This window comes from Silene latifolia, chromosome 7 (genome assembly GCF_048544455.1).
Source record: "Silene latifolia isolate original U9 population chromosome 7, ASM4854445v1, whole genome shotgun sequence".
NCBI classification, from domain to species: Eukaryota; Viridiplantae; Streptophyta; class Magnoliopsida; order Caryophyllales; family Caryophyllaceae; genus Silene; species Silene latifolia.
The window spans coordinates 23,230,808-23,255,558 of record NC_133532.1 but is presented as its reverse complement, the minus strand read 5'-3'; positions in this window follow the sequence as shown (position 1 = coordinate 23,255,558).

Here is a 24,751-nt window from a genome sequence, read left to right as displayed (position 1 = left end):
GATTCATAACAAGTATAGTATCCTAACCCCTTCATAGTTGCACTACCTCTGGCAAAGTGGTCGTTGGAGTCCAAAATTACCTTTTTATGTACCAAAAAAAAAAAGTTGTACTCACATATAAATATCCGACAATAAATGTCAAGATGTCATATGTAATTTGGTCGACTTAGTAGTAGGTATATATTTTCATTGATGATAGTAAGAACATTACAATGCAATACTAATTAAACTTTGAGTAAATTAATAATTACTCCCTTTTATATATCAATTTTCTAAAAAAACTCCCTTATGAAAACTTTTTAATAATTTACTCCCCTCAAATGTTCTCATGTCAAAAATTGCACCGAATTGAACTTTCAGGTAAAAAATATTTTTTTATGGCCGTTTTGCCCCTCTAAATTTATATCTTCTTCCCTGCCAATTGTTGTTCTCTAAATTGATTTTAACTTTATTTAAAGAAAATCAAACTTTTACCCATTGATCTTAGCTTTAAGATGAGAAAGATTCATAATCCTATTAACTAATTAAACTTTTATATTGATTTTAACTTCATTTTAAGAAAATGCCATGCCACTTTATTCTTGAGCGTCATCCCCAACTTGTTCTTGTGATACCCACGAAGCATGGAAGCTGCCTGTATCGTGCACGAACAAACCCAGTTAAGCAGGAACATCCATTCCTCCCACAAACCCAATTTAATTCAGCTTCAAATTTCTTAGTCATAATCAGCATAAGGTTTATTCCGCCATTTTAAATAAGCTTCAGCCCAAAAATCACGAATTTTCCAGAAACTTGGCACAAACAAGCCGAAAAATCGATCACCAGCTTAATTGAGTAGATGCTGTTATTGTAGATGCAAATCGTTGTTGCCCAGAAATCATAAATTTTCTAGAAATTTGACACGAATTTGCAGCTCAATACCTGAAAATTGAATAGATGTTGCTATTGTAGAATCAAATTGTTGTTGCCCAGAAATCAAGAATTTTGCGGAAGTTTTACACGCATTTGCATCCCCGAATTGCCTACCTTAATTGAGTAGATTTGGCTAGATGCACGTTGTTGTTGTTCTTGATTTTAGATGTAGATGAAAAATCTTGGTTTGGGTGTGAGGGAGGGACAAGAGAGTTTCAATGGAAAAGAATGAATTGGAAATTATGAGTGATGTGAGGTATGAAGGAGATGAAGGAGGGAGGAGCTCAAGAATATAAAAACATAAAAGAAGGGTAATTTCGTCATAAATTAAGGTTTTAGAACAGAAATTTTGAATTTTGACGAAATCTGTCACCGGAGTGTTCATTTGGGTGCAAATTTTGACCTGAGTAGATTTTATGGGAGTAAATTATTAAAAAGTTTTCATAAGGAGTTATTTTAGAAAAGTGGTTTATAAAAGGCAGTAATTATTAATTTACTCTTAAACTTTATAAGTTTTTATTATGTGAAAAAAAAAACTTCGTAAAAACCCAAGGGTAGACATGAAAATTGCTTAATCGGGCTGAGTTATAGTGTAATGTATTTTCGGGTTAAGTAAGGTTGAGTCATTTTGTGTTAGGTCTGATTCCGGTTTGTTTTTATGAGTCATTTTGGCCCCCTCGGGTCAGGCCAATTCGAGTCGGATTATTTCACGGCAAGGAAGTGGAAGTGATTTTATTCGTTAATTTGAGAAAAACCTTTTTTTTTTTTTTCCTAAAATAGGGTTAGTAATTGATTTTCTATTTTTATATAAGTTATATCAATTATAACGCTAAATTAATTATTTCAAGTCATTTTAGGCCCATTTAGATTACTTTTTATAAATGTCAACGTTCGTTAATTCCTCTTATCTATGAAGTGAATGTAAGGTAAGTTTGCCGAACCTCTATTTATATTTTTTAGAACATTTATAGTTGGAAAGAAAACTAATAAATTAGAAATATGCGCCTTGATTTGGGAAGCTCCGATATCAGAGTTAAAGAGTTACGAGAATTTGATGACTGGATAAGTAGTTAAGGTTAGAGAAAGTATAATAGAAGGAATGAGTGTGGTGAAAAAGACGATTTATATTTCGACATTGAAAGATAATGAGTAAATAAGGTGTCAGCAAAACATATACTTTATCCATTTTAGTTTTATTGTTCAATCTCCTCATTTTATATATCTCAAATTAACTGTATTGCATGAAAAAATGATTTACAATATGAGAGGTAAGTGTTGACATACGTGACTTAATAAACAAAATAAAAGAAATAAAAAATTGTATTTGTAGACTAGAAAAGCGAATGAATGGGTGGTGTTGATGGTGGGAGGTCGTGATAGATGAGAGGCCGCGATGGGAGTGAGCAATGATGGGGTGGGGAGTCACACAAGGTTACGAGAGGGATTTGGGGTCACTCATAAGGTGGGGTCGGGATGGTGGTTATGCTGGAGGTATGAGACGTAGGGGATGGTCGGAGCAAGAGGGGCATGTAGTGGGAGGACATAGGATATGGTTTGTAGACTGGTAGTTGGGTGTGGGGGTTGCTAAGATAAGGGTTGAGAGGGACTTCGTGGTCCGGGGAGTTGGGTGTGGTCACAACTGCGGTGGAAGGTCTGCTGGTGGGTCTCGAGGTAGTCGGTCAATGATGGTTTTGCTGCTTCTAGACGTCCAGGCGATGGTGGGTGGGAGAGGAAATGAGAAAGAAGGTAAAGAATTGAGAGGAGAGCAAATAACAGGGCTAATATGATCAAAAGTGTACAAAAATGAGTAAAATTAATTGTTTATTGCGTTAATAAACAGGTTAGAAAATTTATAATAATTTTATATTCACTTTTTATTTCACCTCTCATAAGTTAAAAAGTTGAGAAAAAGATGCATAATACTACGAATAAAACTAAGCAACATAAACTTATAAAAATGTATTGGAAGACCCCATCCAGGGGCGGCCCATAGAATTTGGAGGCCCTGTTTCAAATTTTATTTGGAGGCCCTATTTTAATTTTAATTTGAGACTTGAAGTATCATCTTTGTGGAATAATTTAAGAATAAACTAAAAAAAATACTCCTTCCATACCATATCAATGGTAACATTGACTTTTTCACACTTGTCGAGACACGTTTTGCAACGTAAATATCTTTTGTTACACATTATTAAAAATTATAAAAATTTGATATTCTTATACTCTCTCCATTCAACATTTATCACCCCATTTCAATATAATACTTTTCACATATAATGGAGAAATGGGGTGATAATTGTTGAATGGAGGGAGTAGCATTCATGACGATAAATCAAACAAGATCTCACATGACTATATTTTGTCTTATAGATTAAGAATAATATCGAAGATTTTCTACGAACATGAATAATGGCAAAACGGTCAATGTTATCATTTGTCTGGTATGGAGGGAGTATAATTTATAAAAAGCGAAAAAATAATAACTTCACACTAACTTAAGGATATTTGGCTAATAAATGAGATAAAAAGAGTTTTTATGGATTGAGCGAAATATAATGTGAAATGTAACGGTAATTATTGCATGAGACGAACTAACATAGTGAGACAGTCTCAATATATAAAAAGACAACTAGTTTCTTTGCATCAAATGAGGAATTTGTTTTATAAAAATGGACTATGTCATATGTTGTTAGGTTCATATACCTATTATTAGACTCCTCTAATAGTGAACTAATTAACTTCTTAATTATTTGTTCTTTAGATCTAGTGCATGCATAACAATGTGCCTTACATTGTGATATGGCTCGAAATTAAGGGCACAAATAAGGTCACCTCCCTTATTTGTTCTTGAGCTATAATATGTTGGATGATCCTCCAAAATCCCAATGTATAGATTCTCCTTTGATTGCACCCAAGACTTATCCCTTAAATTAGTATACTAATTAACTAGATTAATACACTAGTACCCTTAAAATTAATTCTAATAATATACTTATTACTACACTAGTAATCCTATATTATGTTTAGAATTTATGATGAACAATTTATGAAGATTCTAAAATATTTTAGAGAGTTGTGAGAGTAATAGAGAGTATGCATGCAAGAAATGAATATGGTAGTGTATTGTTGATAATAAGAGAACAAAACTCTCTTAAAAGAGAGTAAAAAAACCTTTGGAGGCAAGTGGATAGAGCCAAAATTGGCATCTTGCTTTTCACTTTTTCTCTTCACAACACAATAGGTATGTAAGCTAATATGCACTAGCTATGATGACATCTATTTTACTTAATAAAATAACATCATACTAACGCCCTACACCTTCTAATTTTTCGGTCCATTTAACATAAAATGGACTACCATTTTATTTTGTCAATTTGTCATTTGTCACACAATATGTTACATGTAGTATGTTACATGTTATTAATTAATTTGATGCATATTTATCAAATAAATATCATTTTATAAATTAATTAGATTACATACAACAATTGACTAGTGATACTTGATCACATAAATAAAATGAGTCATATAATTATAATTCACAATATCTTGTAATTATAATTATCCATTCTGTGGACAGCGGGGGGCCCACGGGGGCGCTTGGGAGAGAAGAGAAACAAGCGTTTGCATTTTTGTTAGAGTCGCCACCAATTTTTATGGGAAATTGGAACCGTTCGAATACCTCGCGTCATGTCAAGACACAAAGTAGTGACATGAACACTAAGCAATCGTTACCCTTAGCATTCTATGTCTAGAATGACTCTCGTGGATGCCAATGAACATGGGTGTTCACGGAGATCTGGAGTAAGGGGTGAGGGTACGTATTAGGAAGCTCTTTTGATCGAACACCTAATCCCGCCTGCCTCGATAGCGGCCTCTACTAATGATTAGGAAAGTTATTCGTACTCGATATATCGTCGATTGTATGCATGCAATGCAACATCCAAGTTTTAATCCTAACATGCGAAAATTAGGCTAAGTCGGTGAAACACGTAATTAGCAAACAATTAAGGTCGAAGTAGGATTTAATGCTCAATTACATGTGAAAACATACAAATGGCATAAGAAATAATGATAAATACAATGAAGAAAATTACAATAATGAAAATTACAATAATTACAATGGGTTTAGCGATTTATGTCGAAAATACCTTTAAAACGGATAATTTGAGAAAAAAGAAAAAAGAATAAAATTACGAACAGATCAGAAGGCGATAATACGGTTAATAGTTAATTATACGTAAGATAATTAAACTAAGTCAAGGCAACCACGTAGTTCAGGGACATAATTCAACCCGGAACAGGCGCAGCAGAGCTGTGTCCTTTGGAATAGGCGCAGTAGACGCTGCGTCTGTTCCTGACCTGAATTCTGGCTGTGAAGCCGGAATTGCGTATTGTTAATACTCATTGGTAAATTTAATGATTGATTAAATTATTTACTCGGACGGAAGTGATTAGTAGGTTATTTACATGTGATTAATGGGTCATGAAAACGATAAAACATGGATGAGACGGAGATAAGGCGAATTATTTACATGATTAATGATTGATTAGTGACATGGGTGAACAAAATAGGTTAAATATGACAAATTAATAACGAATTAACGATGAACATGCGATGAATGTGACAAAAGACAGATTAAAATATATCAAAGACGAATTCCAGAAACTCAATATGAACAAATCGAACTTCTACAACCCGGATTGAGTTTAATGACGAAAACCCGCAAATATGAGATTATAAGGGATTTAAGTCGGATTTAAACGATGAATTAAACATGTGAACGAACGATAATTAATATACATGTGAAATATCAGACTATTATGACGAAGAATTAAAGAACAAACAAATAAAAAAGCAAACAACGAACGAATTTACAGAGGACGAAGGACGAAGGAAGAAGAAAGGAAGCAGGAACTGCGACAGCCTCACGAAGAGGCGCAGCAGGTAATGCGCTTCTTCGAAGAGGCGCAGCGAGCTTCTTTGCGTCCTTTCTCGACGTTAGTCTTAAAATCCGTAAAAAGAGGTTTTAAAGCACGGTTTTAGAAATCGGTTTTAAGAGGTATTTTCGACATAAACCTTACAATTGTGATACAATAATTAAAATACAATAAATAAAAGAGAGATTTACACCCTCAGACTTACATGTTGACGAAACGAGAAGGACTAAGATATCGATTAGTGATGCTCGACGCGAATGCAAAGAAAGTGCCCTCGTAAGAGGAAAAACGATTAGATTAATTAAGTTGATTGATGTGTAGTTGGTCAAGTTGGTCGGTCATGCAAACGAGGCTGGTACTCAGAAGGATCTGAGCTTACGTGGTTGAAAGATCAAGCACGTAGGCGCCAAAATGTAAGAACAAAAGTCTAGAATGCAAAGGGAGAAGAGAAGGGCGGACACTCGCGTGAGAAATATGATTTATACTAATCACGTGGAGGAAATAGGGTTTCGGAGACTCTTTGTAAGTGAATCTCGGAAAGATATGAAAAAGATACGAAAACTACGCAGAATAAGACCTGGTAAGAGGCGCAGCAAGCACTGCGTCTCTTGGAAGAGGCGCAGCACCTGCTGCGTCTGTTCCCAAGTGGTTTCCTCCTGCGGAAGAAAGATTTCCGTGTTTAAGTTATGGTAGGACGGAAATAATTTGGTTTTACTTAATACTTTATATGAATATTACGGGAAATTGTTTGCCAAAAGATTAAGATTGTGAAATATTTATAAAATATGGAATAGAAATATCCGGAACATTCCAGAACATTCCGACTCGGGATTGAACGCTTATCAGAAAATGGAGACGGTTCTAGGCTCGGACTCCAAATGTACTCTATTTACTGTCAAAACGACCGTATCGGCACATAGATGACAACTAAGAGGTAGACATTAATATTTGAGCAATCACTTGACGATAAACTTATGAATTGTCACAAATCGTTCCGCGTACCAAACATGCGGCCCAATCATCACCGGGTGGTTTGCGAGAGGTGCAGAAATGAGGTATCTACAGAGCCCCCACTTTGACTGAGGCTTGGACAAGGCGAAAGTCAAAGTATAGCCATCAGGTCAATCGAAGATTACAACCTGACGACTATGGCGATGCGAGGCGGTTCAAGGGGTCTGAACCAAGGACCTGTCGTCGGGAACATTTTAGAGTCTGTCGACTATCGGGGAGGGTCGTTTAAAGTCCATTAGACTACGTAAGTAGGCTCGCCAGCCATAAGAAGAGACCATACCTGAGACTTCTTCTCGAAATGCTTCCGGAGGTGCATGGGAGCTAAGGAGCGAAGATCAGGTGTGAAGGTTAAAATAAAGTGAGTAGCAGGACACGACGGAATCTATTTGAAAGAAGACTGCTTGGGTAGTCTTTGAGAAAAAGGGTAAAGAGCAGGACACAGGCGGGAACTGCTGAGGAGAAATATGCTTGGGTAGACGTTAATCTCCATATCGTGAGAGGGAAAGTATATCCGCTTACTCTCGTGAAGGTGTGTCGAAACACCTGTGAAGGAATACTTGCTCGTTGCGACAAGCAAAGTCTCGGAAGCAATAAATGACATGTAACAGTTTGTAGCTGGCTTGGTAAATGCGGGCCGGAACGAAAGATAATCGTCAAAAGGACCAAAAGGATAAAATAGTATCGACGAAGAGGCGCACCAAAGATGGGCCCACAAATAACGAACTCATAACGAATTTTTGAAAATTCGTATGGAGGGAACACAAGGAAGAGGCGCAGCAAGAGCTGCGTCTCTTAGAAGAGGCGCAGCGCCTGCTGCGTCTGTTCCCCAAAGTGTCTATTCTGCGTAAAAACGCGATAATCAGAGGAGTTGAAATCATTTGTTCGAAACATAATTTACACATTTCTCTCTCAAATCTTCACCATTTCCGCCAAGGTTTGATCCAAAATCTTGCATTAATCATGACTAATCGAGGTATGTGTCTCATTCTTGCATTAATCTTCTGTTTTTGTCGAATTTTGGATCGAAAAAATTAGGGTTCATGACCCAATTTGATCGAAAATTTGGGGCTTTTTCCCCAAATGCATTTGCTTTGTCAAATTGCCATTAGAAATGGATAATTCGTAGTATAAGGACCATAACCATGTATTTATCTCGAATTTTCGTTGAGTTTTTGAGCCTTTGAGTGAAATTTGAGACGGTTTCACAGCTGAACCGTAAATTGCTTCGAAAATAGTCTTAGGATTGCCCATTTGCGATGAAACTTGATATTTGGAACCCTGGGATGATGGGTAAACTTTCTACCATTTCGGAATTTTGGTTTGTGACAGCTTTTTCAGGACACTTTCTAAGGCATAATCGTCATTATAACGAAATGCTGCCGAAATTTCGACTCGAACCCGGAACTAGGCTTCAAATTAGGCTTGACTTGACCCATATTACCACATGAGTGATCGGGTTGGTGAGAGTATGGCCAAAGATGGCGAGAAAAGAGCGGTTTCAGGGCTTCCAAAGGCTCGAAAATCCCTTAACCAAGGCTTGTCGTCATGCGACGCGGCCTATATTTGCTTTAATGTCACAGGTGATGTGGCTTCTACTTCTGGGAGAGCTCCCATGGAGATAGACACTGCTGCTGTCGAGGAGGATCTAGAGCAGGCCTTCACCGCTGCGATGATGGCTGCTGGAGACGAGGTCCAAGAGGAGGAGGTCACGAGGAGGAGGAGGCCCCGAGACGGGCCAACGTTGGGCGAGGAGGTCGTCACCGAGAGGAGCTCTGCGTGGCCGAGACTTGGGAGAGTAGGCACCGTTGTTGGGGTCGCAGAGGGTCACCCGTCCTACAGACGGTGAAAAGCTTGTAAATAGAATTCACTACTCATCACTCATCTTCTTTCGTTTCATTTGCTCATATCTTTTCCAATTTTCATTCAAAACTAAAGATAGCTTTTGTTTCAAATCACAATAGGAGGCCGGGAACATCAGGTCGTTCTCGGGCTACACGACAGCGATGGAGTGCTATGAGTGGCTATCGGCGGAGGAGCGGGCCATGATCGAGCGTGGAGCGTTCGGTCCTTTGGTGCAGGCCTGGAGGGATATCGCGAAGAGGAAGCTGCGGGCTAACCTTAGCCTGGTCCGCGCTTTCTTGGACCGATTCTGGGATACGACTTCCACGTTTCACATGCCTTTTGGTGAGGTGGGAGTCACTCGGAGGACTACGGCATGATTTCTGTCCGCAGGTGTGGGACCGAGGAGGTGGAGTGGTCGGAGACGCCATGAGGGCGGACTCGGCCGAGACAAGGAGGCCGACGGCCGAACTTGTCGCCGAAGGCCGTCACAAGATCCGGGCTTGGTGCCCACTCCTACGTTCGAGACTACTTTGTGGGAAAGATCCCGGCAGTACAGTGACGATTGATGGGAGGGAGACGGCTCCTCCTCCTTGTACAAATGGTGCAGAGGGCTCATTTGTGGCTCGGTGGTTTCGTCTTCGATTTAACTCGGAGACAAGGGAGAGAGGTCATCGACGAAGCTTCTTCCCTTCCTTTCTCGACCCGAGCTCCCTAGGGCATTGGGGCCGGTCATCACTGGGCTTTGCGGTCTTCATTCGCTTCATGAGGGCCATGGTTCGTCCGGAGTTGATGGAGAAGGGGACTTCTCCCGTGTCAGCTCGGACCGGACTACTACCGGAGGTATGAACCTTCATTGAGGCTTGAAATGAATTCCTTTCTTTATCAAATCACGAATGATCGTTATTGACTATCTTGTTTCACGGGCGTGGGTGTACTCCTACTTCTCGGGCCTCGCGCCCAAGAGGACGGAGTCACTGAGAGGGCCTATCCGTTGTGAGGATTGGGTGATGTATAGGACGAGGAGCAAGCGTTCCTCTCACGGCGTTCTGGGCGGGACGTGAACGCTCTTCACCGGGACAACGTAAGCATCTCACTTACATTCATTCGCTTCTTCATTGTTTTTAATCGATCATAGGAATGATCCTTGTTTGTCTTATCACGTGGGTGCCTGCACCTTGGGCGGAGTATGCGAGCGCCTCCTTTTGTGGGTCGAGGTCCTTCGACCCGGAGCTCGAGCCGGCCGCTGCCGAGGACATCGATGGGTCCTGTGTGGTACTTGGGCGAGCGCTTGGCTCGTCGGTGCTCTCGGGACGTGTTGACGGTTCCCATCGATCCTCCTAGACGATGTTCGGGGAGCCTTCGAGGCGAGAGAGGAGGCCGACTTGGGGGCATCGGTGGTGACGCCCTCCTTCTTCCTCGGCGAGGACTACTCGGCGTTCCTCTGCGGAGGTTGGCGTCGGCCGTAGTGGTGAGCATCTTTACTCTTTTTCTTTACTTGATTTATTTGAGAACTTATGATGAAGGATCATCGATTAATGAGAAATATTTGGCTTCACAGAGGTTGAGGCGGCGGGCATCGAGCCCCAGTACCCCGAGACCCTTGAGTACACCGACGCGACCGGAGGACGACGATCTACGAGCCGCGTGACTTTGACGTGGGCGTGACGGATCTTTGGCCTGAACGACCGGTAGATCCGATTCGGAGGGTGAGCCTCTGACTTGTATAATTTTTGTGTAAGAACACGTTTGATTGAACTTTATTAAATTTATTGAGAACTTCCTTTTGAAAATGCAGGTTGCGCCGTCTCGGTTCGTGGCGCTATGGAGGGTGGCCAACCGGCTGCGAGCTACTGCCGTCGAGGCACTTGTCGGCGGTCGAGGTCGTCAGGTATGAACCTTTATGCTTATTTCATTTTTGATTTTTAATTCCTTTGTAATTGTTTGGACTGATTTGACACGATTGACATGAGCCAATTTTGTTGTTGCTTATAGGGGGCCGCGAGCTGGAGCGAGAGTTGACCCAGTCTCGGGAGGAGACAACTCGCTTGTTGAGGGAGCTCGAGATTCGGGACGCCGAGATTGCCGTTCTTACGGCAAGAGTCGCGGAGCTGGAGGGCGACCAGTAGTAGCTTTGCTTTGTTTTTGTAGACTTGCACACTTGTACATTTTGGACCTTGATTTTGGACATTTTTGGACTTTTGTTTGGGGCGAGAGCCCCCAGTTTGTTGTACATTTCCTTGTTTTGGTGTATATAAGATGGCCTGAGAGCCTTTGCTGCTGGGTTGTGTTGCTTGTATCTGCAGGTTAGCTTTGAATAGGTTTGGTAGATGACGGTTTACGCCGTCATGCTGCCGAAATTTACATAGAAATCACGCAAGACATTCATTTGTATATACTTATGGCCTTAATTAGCGCGAAATGAAAGACTCGAAAGAATTGCAAAAATGCAAAAAAAATTGCTGGAGATGACCGGACGGTAGGGAGGGTTACCCCTAAAAAAAGAAAAAAAATAGAAATCTATAAGTTAGAAATGTAGAAATGGAATTAAGAAATTGAAATTAATTTGAAATTCGGTAAATCGAAAATCATTTTCTAAAGTAAATGAATGAATTGAGAAATGTAAATGAATTAAAATGAATTAAAACAAAAAAAAAATGTATTTCCTAAAATGAAAATGAAAATTATTTCCTAAAATAAAAATGTGCACGTGTGGTAAAATGGCGAAAATGTCGATGTCGCTTCGAAATTCGTGCCTGCGGAATTAGGAAACCTGAAACATGGTAATTTTCACGTATTTACCAAAATAATAACCCGTAGGAATAGGAAATTATTCGTCATGGAATTAGGAAAGATCCAACGCGGAAAATCACGAAGTGAAGCTGAGGAAGAGGCGCAGCATGAGCTGCGTCCCTTTGAAGAGGCGCAGCAGGTGCTGCGCCTGTTCCCAAGCTGTCCTGTTCTGATGGATTTTTGGAAACAGAAATTAGTATAAATAGAAGCGCGGATGGAGCTTTTATTCACATAATTCTTCCGTCTCTTCTTCGTCTTATTACATAAAATTCTCAAAAGAAACTTTTCATCATGAATACTTTGGAGATTCGCTTGAAGGAATGGACCAACGAATTTTCGAACACGGAAAAATATGATATGGGTGCCTATAACCTTGGATCATTGTTGAGTTTGAGGCTAATCAAGGTTGTTAAACCGTTCTTGGATGCTTGTCTTGACTATTGGGACCCGAATTGTCACGTTTTTGCGTTCCCTGGAGGCGACATTTGCCCATTTCCTGAAGAAATTGCTGCGGTTGGTGGGTGGGAACCCGAACATTTGCCTGCCATTCCTTCTACTTCGCAAGGGTACAAGAGCAAATTTAGAGATTTGCTTGGGTTGACTAGACTTGAGGTAGACCGACTAATTACCTCGAAAGGAGTGAGAATGCTGGACTTCATAGACCGATTCATAAATAGGGCCGACCCCACCGTTTCTCATGTTGCTAGGCGGAGGGCATTTGGGTTTTGCCTTTTGCATGCGTATGTCTTCCAAGGGCATGTTGATGAAGACTTGAGAGGTGATCCCCGTCTTCTGGTCCTTGTTGAGCAAATGGAGCTGCGCAGGAGCCCAGCTTGTTTATGCTTAGGAGAGATCTTGTTGGGCTTGGATAATAGGAAATCCAACCGCGACCTACCGTATTTGGGGAGTCCCGCCATCTTGCAGGTAAAACAACATTTTCTTTTTGTTCTCTCTTTTTTCGTTTTTTTTTTCCGTTTTTTTTTTTTTTTTTTTTTAGTTTTTTTAGTTTTTTTTTTCGTTTTTGTGTTATGTCTAATACCTGCTTTTGTTAGGTTTGGCTTATGGAACTTCTTCGATTGATCGAGCCCCCAGTTCATGTTCCTTCTTACCATGCCCGCTCGATTACGATGAGGACGAGGTTGTACATGGTGGACTTCACTCAGGTCTGTGATTACTGGAAGAATAAACTGAAGAGTGAGGATGGTCCTTTGATTAGGTGGGTCGTATGCGTGGTGGCACCTCAAATCCACACGGAGTGTCTTCTTTGGATCCTACTAGGTCCGTGCGCATTCCTGGTCTAGAATTCATGGTGTGCATCTTCCTAAAGATTGATGAGACAAATCGGAATAAAGCGATGATCCCGAAGTCGGATACCGTTATGCGCACCACCGTGGGGCACTTACCACCGATAGCGGAGGGAATGGGCCATTAAATGGGCCCAAAGAAACATGTGGTTCTTGAATTTCTCCGCTAATGCCTTATGGGTGTCGGATTCTTATCTGCGATGGAGGAGGGCTACGACTCCTGAAGAACGCGAGAGATTGAGGAAGCACGAGCCTGTGGACTACAAGGTGCGCGAGGTAGAGAAAGAGAAAGAGAAGCATCTGACAGAAGGAGAAGAAGAAGCCGGGCTTCGAGTTATTCATCCTTTGAAGAAACCGAAGATCTCTCCTGTCGCGGAAATGGTGGTTGGCAAGAATGGGAAGTCGAGGCCTCGAGAAAGACCATTGGTGATTAGGTCTGAAGTGGCGCAAGAGCGTCCGGCTCGAGGCCGTGACAAGAAGTGTGACAAGTATGACAAGGGCAAGGGGAAGATGGAAGAATAGCCCAAGTCCTTTTATTATTATTTATTTATTATTATTATTATTATTATAATAAAAAGGTGGGGTTTTTAGAATCCTAGTCTCTTCTATTTTTATTATGTAGCGTACTATTATTATAGAAAATGAATGAAATAAAAGGTTAAATGGTTATGAAACCGTTGGGATTTTCTATTTATTATTCTTGTCGAATTCCAAATGCAATGCAGATGTCCTTCTATTTACATTTTTGAAAATGACGGGTTGTATCCTGTGAAGGATTGCCTACGTATTCACTTAGAAAATGAAACCAAACCCTTGCGCGTAGTTCGAGCAAATGTAAAAGAATAATTGTTCTAAGCAAGAGCTTGTAATGAACTTAGAAAATTAGCATGAGCTTTTGCTTACTCTGAAGGTGCAAATTTAGTTTATTTGATGACATGAGGATGACAAATTTGTCAAGATGCAAGAGCACAGTGACATTTAGCTTATTTCAGCTTGGCCAGGGGCCGGTTTACTTAGTGCCACAAGAGCGACACGTGGGGTTACGCGAGGCGCGTTTTTGTTCCTATTCTAGGCATAGTACCGTTTCAATTGGTCAAGGTTTGTCGGGTTGGAGAACTCATTCCCATCTAGGTCTGTGATTCTAACTGCACCCCTCAGAAGTATGGATTTGACTAGAAAAGGTCCGGCCCAATTAGGTTTGAATTTTCCCCGTGGATCGAAAGGTAAAAGAGCTCTAACCGATTTGAGCACTAAGTCTCCTTCCTTGATATTTCTGGGCTTAACCCTTTTGTTGAAAGCTCGTTTGATACGGGCTTGGTATGTTTGGACATTATGCAAGATGCGTAGCCTGCGTTCATCCAGGAGGATGAGTTCTTCATATCTATCCCTTTTCCAATCAGCTTCTGGGATTTGACTCTCGAGTAAGATACGCAAGGATGGTATCTCTAGCTCAACTGGTTGTACAGCCTCCATGCCGTAGGTCAAATAGAAAGGAGTAGCCTCAGTGGGTGTCCTAACAGATGTGAGATATCCCCACAGAGCAAAGGGTATCTTGCTTGGCCAGTCTCGATAGTTGTCAATCATTTTCTTGAGAATTGTGACAACGTTCTTATTTGCCGCCTCTACTACACCATTAGTCTGTGGTCTATAGGGCGAAGAATGGTGATGCCTAATTTTGTACTTGGCTAGCAATTGTTCAGTCTCAGCTTGGAAATGGGATCCATTATCACGAATGATCTCATGCGGGCAACCGTATCGACAGATGATGTTGTATTGTATGAACTTTGCCATATTTTTGGCCGTGAGACTGGTGTAGGAAGCCGCTTCTACCCACTTGGTAAAATAGTCAATGGCCATTAAGATGAAACAGTGACCTCCTGTTCCGGCTGGAGTTATCTTCCCGATTATGTCAATTCCCCAGGCAGAAAATGGCTAAGGAGATGTCATCGTATAGAGCAATGAAGGAGGGACATGTTGTACATTCCCGAAGATTTGGCAATTGTGGCAATGTCTTACATATTTGATGCAATCGGATTCTATTGTGGTCCAATAATATCCCAAACGTGTGATTTTCTTTGCCATCATGGGCCCACTCATGTGAGGGCCGCATTCTCCGTCGTGGACTTCTTCCATCACCTTTCGCGCCTGTGAATGATCAAGGCAACGTAAGATTACACCAAGAGGTGTCCTTTTGTATAACTCTCCTTGCATTAGAACGTATTGGGAAGCGAGTAGGCGTATGGCGCGTTGTCCCCTCTTGTCCATATCCGGTGGATAGGTACCATTGAGTTTGAAATTCAGGATTGCTTAGAACCAGGGTTCCTGCGCGATCTCCTCTTCATCGGTGGTTTGATGCACATAAGCCGGCTCCGATCGTCGTGAGATGCATAAAGGCATTTCCATCATGTTATCTGGCATATTAATCAAAGATGCGAGTTTTGCAAGAGCATCTGCAAATTGATTTTCCTCTCGAGGTAGGTGTAGATAGGTTACGTGATCAAAGAATTGAGCAACTTGGTCTATTCTAGCCTGATAAGGTGCGAGGCTTTCGCTTCGGATTTTCCAAGATCCTGTAATTTGGTTGATGATTAGGGATGAATCCCCATGCACGCGAAGATTTTTAATGCCTAAGCTCACTGCCGCTTGTAGTCCAATGAGACAAGCTTCAGATTCTCATGGCGTTATTTGTCACCTCGAAGTCGAGTTTGACAGAGATTGGTGTATGCTCGCCTTCAGGAGAAATGAGCAACACTCCTATTCCAAATCCTCTTAAGTTTGACGCTCCATCAAAGTAAAGGTCCCAGGAGTCTACATTAGTTTGGAGTATGTCCTCGTCTGGAAATGACCAAGTATCTATTGTTTGTGCATCGTCGATGGGATTCTCTCGCAAAGAATTCGCAACGAACGCGCGACCTTTTATTACTTTCAGAGGCACGTATTTGAGATCGAATTCTGAGAGCATCAAAGTCCATCTTGCTAGGCGTCCGTTGAGGACGGGTTTTTCGAAGAGATATTTGACTGGATCCATTTTGGAGTAAATTTTGACGGAGTAGCTAAGCATGTAATGGCGTAGCTTTTTCGTTGCCCACACAAGAGCGAGGCATGTCTTTTCGAGTTGTGAATATTTACACTCGTACTCCAAGAACTTCTTACTAAGGTAGTAGATAGCCCTTTCTTCACTTCCTACGATTTGAGCTAGCATGGCACCCATGGCGGTTTGCCATTCTTGTGAGATATAAACCAAGAGGTTGATCTCGTTGAGGTGGCATGAGCACTGGCGGTTTGGCCAATATCTCCTTTATTTTGTCAAATGCCTTTTGACAATCATCATCCCACATGGTGTGGTCTGTCTTCTTGAGCTTCTTGAAGATAGGCTCACAAATCATTGTAAGTTTCGATATGAATTGACTTATATATTGCACTTTTCCCAGGAATCCTCTGACTTCTTTTTCTGTTTGTGGTTGCGGCATTTCGATCAGAGCCTTGATCTTGGAAGGGTCTATTTCTATACCTCTTTGACTAACGACGTATCCCAGGAGTTTGCCAGACGTTACCCCGAATGTGCACTTCTGAGGATTGAGCCTCATGTTGTACTTTCGTAGTCTTACGAAAAATTTGCGAAGGTTCGCAATATGCCCCTCTCTATCCTTGGACTTGACGATCATGTCATCTACGTATACCTCAACTTCTTTGTGCATCATGTCATGTAAGAGTGTAGTTGCGGTGCGTTGATATGTAGCTCCGGCGTTGATCAATCCAAACGGCATCACTGTATAACAGTAGGTTCCCCATTGATGACAAAGGTGGTCTTATGCATATCTTCCATGGCCATTTTGATTTGATTATAACCCGCGTATCCATCCATGAAGGACAGTAATGCGTAGTCTGCAGTATTGTCCACCAGTATGTCGATGTGTGGTAGAGGGAAATCATCTTTAGGACTTGCTTTGTTTAGATCCCTAAAATCAACACAAACACGGATTCTCCCATCCTTTTTGGGTACAGTACTATGTTGGCTACCCAAATGAATACTCGGAAACTTTGATGAACCCGGCCTTGAATTATTTATCAACTTCTTCCTTAATCTTGAGAGCCCATTCCGTTCTCATTCGGCGAAGCTTCATTTCACAGTTTGAAACCCGGCTTTATCGGAATCCTATGCTCGGCGATATCCCTGTCGATTCCTGGCATGTCTTTGTAGGACCAAGCGAAAACATCTTTGAACTCGTTTAGAAGGTCTATAAAGTCGGCCCTTTCGGTAGAGCTCAAGGTAGTCCCTATCCTAAGTTCTTGGGGTTCTAGTTCGGTTCCTACGTTGATGGGTTCAGTGTCCTCTATTACTGGTCCCCCTTCCCCCTCCTGTAGTATTTATTTGGCTACGTAGGGAGGTATTTCAATCGAGTCCGGGTCTTGGTCAACCTCGATCATCGTAAAATGAATTGCACTCAAGATAACACAAAGAGTAAGCGTAACCCGATTTATTCATATTAAAGTTTGAGTAAAGTTGAAACAAAGAAGCCAACCGATCCATGGTCATGGCGGCAAAGGACAATGGTTGGGGCATTTCCCGAACTACCGTGACTACTCGAGGCTAAGCTAGGAGAAACGAAGGGGACGGGGATGACGACAGAGGAGATTTCCTAGTGACTTCTCTAGACTCCGACTCGACTCCGACTCGACTCGAACTCATCGTCTTCCTCGGTTCTCCTTTAAACATCTCTCCTTCTCCAGTGGTGAGCTTGAAAAGTCTTCCTTGATTGTTGGTCCACTTGATCGATTTTCTCCATCCTTTCTGGCTGATTTGTGCTTGTTTCGTGATTAACGCGGTAGGGTTGAAGTGGTTGTCTTGAAGTATCATGGTAATGATCTCATCCTGCGCGGCTCTAACAAATCGATCTTCTCCGAACAACAAGCTAACAGCTTGTTCGTCTAAGCAAGGTGCTTGACGGGTTTTGACGGTAGGAACCGTTTCTGGAGGAATGAAGTAGCAATCGTGAAAGATCTCGATTCCGGCTAGCTTCCTCTCGAGATAATGCCAAGGTTCGGGAAATCCGTTAAAGAGTTCCAGGCTTCCCTCCTTAACAAAGTACCCATTTAGGGTAGGGAAATATGGTCGCATTTGGACTCCTGTGTACTTACGGTTCTGAACTTGAGCAAGCATCTTGAGAACCTCCTCTTTAGTGGGTTTGTACCCTAGGCCAAGTGGTATTCTTTTTTAGTTGCCTTCCTTATATGGTGCGAAGGTATTTCTTCGGATAGGGTTCAAAGGCATTCCAGGGAAGTATCCCTGGGTTTTGAGTATGTGGTTGACCACCAAGTTCGAGTAGGGGTCGTAGTACAAGGGTGCCAGTTCACTTTCTATGACGCTTATGCTTTGGAAGCCCCCAAGCTCATATACTGGATCTGCGAGAACTTGATTATTTGACTTCTTTTCGATTATTGCTTTTATGGGTGACGAAGTGATCGTCACTATTTTGCCATTTAGTGGAATCTTGATCTTTTGATGAAGGGTGGATGTCACTGCTTTGGAAGCGTGAATCCAAGGTCTTCCTAAAAGTATGTTGAAGGAAGCTTCGATGTGCACTATTTGGAAGTTAACCTTTCTCTCAATTGGTCATGTGGCTATGGTTAGGTTAATGAGTCCTGCAACCTTTCGTAGTGTACCATCATATACGCGAACACCTTGATTGGTAGGGGTCCAATCCGACTCTTTCATGCCTAGTTTGTATGCCGTTTTGAGGGGTATGACGTTGACCGCAGAGCCATCATCTTCCAAGGTCATTGGCACATTTTTCTTTAGACAAATGACAGTGATGTAGAGAGCCAAGTTGTGATTGGCGCCGAAAGGCGGTAGATCCTCGTCTGAGAAAGTAATAGGATTACTTAGCTTTGGTGATTCTTGGAAGACCAAGTTGACTACATCTTCGGGTGTCGAGTTATGTGCTACATTTAGCTTGGCTAAGGCTTGCAGTAAAGCTTGGCGATGTGGGAACGAGCTTGCTACTAATTGCCAGACTAAAAGATCAGCCTTTGTCTTCCGTAATTATTTGAGCAAATGATCAGTGGAGTCATCTTCGTTATCATTTGGTGTGACAACGTTGGTTGGACCATTTTGAGTAGTGCTTTGATATGGACGACCCGAACGAGTTAGGTGGTCCACATCTTGGTCTTTGCCATTTTGGACTATTTCTTTGACTAGGGAGTTTTCAATGAGATACTCGTCCTTGTCGGCCCAAACTCCATTGATTGTAGCTAGTCTTCTCATTCTCATGATTTCATTTTCTAGTCGTATGATTTGGTCGACTAATTTATCTACCACAGCGACTATTTCTGGCATAGTAGCATTTTGAGAGAAGACTAGTGTCACATGCTCTTTAGGTGTCGTGTTGGGATCACGAGCAGTTGTCACCACATTTTCTAATTCCCAGACTTGCTTATCCACACTCCTTGCCCATGTGATGAAGTCGGAAATAGTAGGGGAGATGGTAGAGTATAAACCTTCATTTTCAATTGCATAGATTTCATTTTCGACTGGAGAAATGAGGTGTGAACAATCTAAGGTAGATTCATCACTTGTGATCACTAGAACTCCAAGAGGATTCTGAGTGTTGTTGGGTTTACCTCCCGGCGGTATTGGCAATTGACCATCTTCAATCATGTCTTGAAGCACATTTTTCAACTTGTAGCACTTTTCTGTGTCATGTCCCTTGCCCCTATGGTATTCACAGTACGAGTTCTCATCCCAGAACTTGGATTTCCTTTCGAGTTCGGGAGTAGGTCCAATGGGTTGGAGTTTGCCTTGCTTTATTAGCCTTTTTAGAGCGTTGGCGTAAGTGTCCTCAAGATTTGTGAATTTCCTTGGTGGGGTAGTTTTCTTGGATGGCTCGAGAAGGTTAAATTCATCTGTCTTGCTAGTAGAGCCGTATGAACGGTTTGTTGAGCCTTGATATCCTCGACCTACTGTTTTGGACAAGAGTCCTTTACGGATGTCATCTTCTATCCTTGTCCCTAGTATGGTTAAGTCCTTGAAGCTTTTGATGTTTTGGTATCTCAAATGGTTGGCATAAATGGGTTTGAGATTATCCACGAACTTCTCCACAAGGGTAGCCTCATCCGGGCGTTCAACTAGTTGGGTACTAGTCTTCCTCCACCTACTTAGGAAGTCGGTGAATCCTTTTTTGTCATTTTGGGTAAGAACCTCTAGAGTGCGCATGTTAACTTGGATCTCGACATTATCCGCATATTGTTTATAAAATTCGATTGCAGCATCTTCCCAAGTAGCGACCTTCTTATGATCTAGAGAGTAGAACCATTGCTTTGGGATAGTGTCGAGAGATGAAGGAAAGATCCTTAAGAACATCTCGGGTTTGATGCCTTTGATAGACATGTAATCCTTGAAATCAAGGATGTGGTTCAAAGGGTTCTCATGACCCTTGAATTTAGGGATGTCCGTCATATTGAAGTTGGTTGGTAATTTGGCATCGACGGCCTCGTACTTGCGGTTATTATCTCTATAAATGTCATCCCCCTTAAGGTACATCAATTGGTCCTCTAAATATTGGAGTCTTTTCTCATCTACAGTCATCCCCATGAGAGGATTTTCATCCCTGGATTCATTCTCGGAGTCACCTTTACTTCACTTTCATGGGGAGGCAACCTTCCCTCTACGGCATAGATCCGGCCCTCGATGATCTCAAGGCGATCATGGACTTGGTCTTGGGTATCTTGGATACGGGCTAGCGCGGCTAGGATTCGATCATTACCATCTTGAAGTTGGTTGAGGTTTGTTTCGCTGGATCCAGGCATCTTGAAAAACTGGATAAGAGATCGATGACGAATCAAAACATGATCGACCACTCTAACACACTTGCTAAAAGAAGGAATGTTTTGACTCGTGAAGTGGGTGTGTGCCACTTGTGTTGAGTGAGTTTTGAAGAAAGGCAAAGATTTTGAAAATGTGTATCCTAGTCAACTATAGTGTAGTTGTAGGAGTGGACTCGAAGTGAGGTTTTGAAATGGGCTTGTGGCCCGAATTTTGACTTGACAAACGGACAGAGTTTCGACTGGATTTTGCGCTAATCAAATGGCCTATTTCGAAATTTTGATTAAGAAAAGGGGTTTTGATTTTTGAAAAATCGTCATGGTTTTGTTTAGAAAATGGTGATCATGTAATGTACAAGCATTTATACAAGCATTATAATGGGATGCTGAGTGCATTTAAGAGGGTTTTGGTTTAAAGGGTGAGTTGCCATACCGAACCATCAAACCCGAAGTCTGTGGAGAGGCTCGTACCAAACAAGAGTAAGGCCGATTCCTAGTCCATTTCCTCAAGTAGTGAAGGCCCTTGACACAAACAAGAGTAAGCATCATGGTATGGATGACGTCAATAACTATCCATCCTTAGGCCCAAATAAGAATTAGGACCGTTTAGACGGGACGATTGGTCGAATGGGTTGGGTTGGGCCTAGGAAGGCCGAATGAAACGGTCTAGGAAGACCGAGTTATGAAAACCGACAATTGTCTTGTACAAACTATTCCCTAACCTTGTTCAAGTTTCACCCTTTTGGCTACACGTAAGTGTACTTTCCCCAGCAGAGTCGCCAAAATCGCGGACAGACAGGGGGGGGGGCGCTTGGGAGAGAAGAGAAACAAGCGTTTGCATTTTTGTTGGAGTCGCCACCAATTTTTATGGGAAATTGGAACCGTTCGAATACCTCGCGTCATGTCAAGACACAAAGTAGTGACATGAACACTAAGCAATCGTTACCCTTAGCATTTTATGTCTAGAATGACTCTCGTGGATGCCAATGAACACGGGTGTTCACGGAGATCTAGAGTAAGGGGTGAGGGTACGTATTAAGAAGCTTTTTTGATCGAACACCTAATCCCGCCCGCCTCGATAGCGGCCTCTACTAATGATTAGGGAAGTTATTCGTACTCGATATATCGTCGATTGTATGCATGCAATGCAACATCCAAGTTTTAATCCTAACATGCGAAAATTAGGCTAAGTCGGTGAAACACGTAATTAGCAAACAATTAAAGTCGAAGTAGGATTTAATGCTCAATTACATGTGAAAACATACAAATGCCATAAGAAATAATGATAAATACAATAAAGAAAATTACAATAATTACAATGGGTTTAGCGATTTATGTCGAAAATACCTTTAAAACGGATAATTTGAGAAAAAGAATAAAGAATAAAATTACGAACAGATCAGAAGGCGATAATACGGTTAATAGTTAATTATACGTAAGCTAATTAAACTAAGTCAAGGCAACCACGGAGTTCAGGGACATAATTCAACCCGGAACAGGCGCAGCAGAGCTGCGTCCTTTGGAATAGGCGCAGCAGACGCTGCGTCTGTTCCTGACCTGAATTCTGCCTGTGAAGCCGGAATTGCGTATTGTTAATACTCATTGGTAAATTTAATGATTGATTAAATTATTTACTCGGACGGAAGTGATTAGTAGGTTATTTACATGTGATTAATGGGTCATGAAAACGATAAAACATGGATGAGACGGAGATAAGACGAATTATTTACATGATTAATGATTGATTAGTGACATGGGTGAACAAAATAGGTTAAATATGACAAATTAATAACGAATTAACGATGAACATGCGATGAATGTGACAAAAGACAAATTAAAATATATCAAAGACGAATTCCAGAAACTCAATATGAACAAATCGAACTTCTACAACCCGGATTGAGTTTAATGACGAAAACCCGCAAATATGATATTATAAGGGATTTAAGTCGGATTTAAACGATGAATTAAACATGTGAACGAACGATAATTAATATACATGTGAAATATCAGACTATTATGACGAAGAATTAAAGAACAAACAAATAAAAAAGCAAACAACGAACGAATTTACAGAGGACGAAGGAAGAAGAAAGGAAGCAGAATCATGCGGCCTCACGAAGAGGCGCAAAGCAGGTATCGCGCTCTCAAGAGGCGCAGCGATTCTTGTCGCGTCTTTCTCGACTGTTAGTCTTCCGGAAATCCGTAAAAAGAGGTTTTAAAGCACGGTTTTAGAAATCGGTTTTAAGAGTTATTTTCGACATAAACCTTACAATTGTGATACAATAATTAAAATACAATAAATAAAAGAGAGATTTACACCCTCAGACTTACATGTTGACGAAACGAGAAGGACTAAGATATCGATTAGTGATGCTCGACGCGAATGCAAAGAAAGTGCCCTCGTAAGAGGAAAAACGATTAGATTAATTAAGTTGATTGATGTGTAGTTGGTCAAGTTGGTCGATCATGCAAACGAGGCTGGTACTCAGAAGGATCCGAGTTTACGTGGTTGAAAGATCAAGCACGTAGGCGCCAAAATGTAAGAACAAAAGTCTAGAATGCAAAGGGAGAAGAGAAGGGCGGACACTCGCGTGAGAAATATGAGGAGCGAAGGCTCCTATTTATACTAATCACGTGGAGGAAATAGGGTTTCGGAGACTCTTTGGAAGTGAATCTCGGAAAGATATGAAAAAGATACGAAAACTACGCAGAATAGGACTGGGAAGAGGCGCAGCAAGAAGCATCGCGTCTCTTGGAAGAGGCGCAAAGACTGCTGCGTCTGTTCCCAAGTGGTTTCCTCCTGCGGAAGAAAGATTTCCGTGTTTAAGTTATGGTAGGACGGAAATAATTTGGTTTTCCTTAATACTTTATATGAATATTATGGGAAATTGTTTGCCAAAAGATTAAGATTGTGAAATATTTATAAAATATGGAATAGAAATATCCGGAACATTCCAAAACATTCCGACTCGGGATTGAACGCTTATCAGAAAATGGAGACGGTTCTAGACTCGGACTCCAAATGTACTCTATTTACTGTCAAAACGACCGTATCGGCACGTAGATGACAACTAAGAGGTAGACATTAATATTTGAGCAATCACTTGACGATAAACTTATGAATTGTCACAAATCGTTCCGCGTACCAAACATGCGGCCCAATCATCACCGGGTGGTTTGCGAGAGGTGCAGAAATGAGGTATCTACACATTCATACTCATCTCTATTGTTTCACAAACAATAAACAATTTCAGTAATAAAGTATTTCAATTACTAAAATAAATCTTATTTAATCACATTACAATAAGATATAAATAATCTCTCTCACAATTGAATTGTTCAATTTTAAGGAATTGATTAACTTGTATCATCATACAATTAATCAATTTGTCTATTAAGGGAATTGTCCTTTAGGTGTGACCTTAAGGGATCAACTGACTACCACCGTCAAACGACAGTAATGTCAAACTCTAGTTAGCCAATCATTACCGATTAATGACGATCAGTTGACTATATAATGAATCATCCCTTACGTATTCTTAATATGGGATTTAAACATGTGATCGCACAATTGTTGAGGACACATACTCCAACACATGTGAGTATGTCTTTTTCTATATTTTAAAGTTTGACAAAATAAAAGTACAAAACTTCACATTTCACAAACTACGTACATATTTTAATCAATAATCTAAATAAACAACTTAATAATAAAGTAGGCTAATAATATACTGAAAACAAATTAATAAAGAAAGAGGAAGGTGAGGCCCACAAAGAAAACTCAATTGAAAAAAAAAATGCAGAGGAAGGTGAGGCCCACGAAGCAAACTCAATTGAAAAAAAAAAATGTCAATCATGAAAGTTGAACACGAGACCTTTAAGAAGTTGGATAGAAACTCTACCACTTTGACAAGTGATACATCAACAATTATACTTATAGATGTTTCTAAATATAATGAGGCCCTCTCCTTGTTGGGCCCCGGTTACGACAACCGAATTGAACACCCAACGGGCCGCCCCTGGAAGACACGATATTTCTAAAATTTAGTTATTTACTAAATCCAAAAATTACGCAAATTTTACTTTCAATAAAACTTTATATTGCCACCGTGCGAAGGTACGAGTTC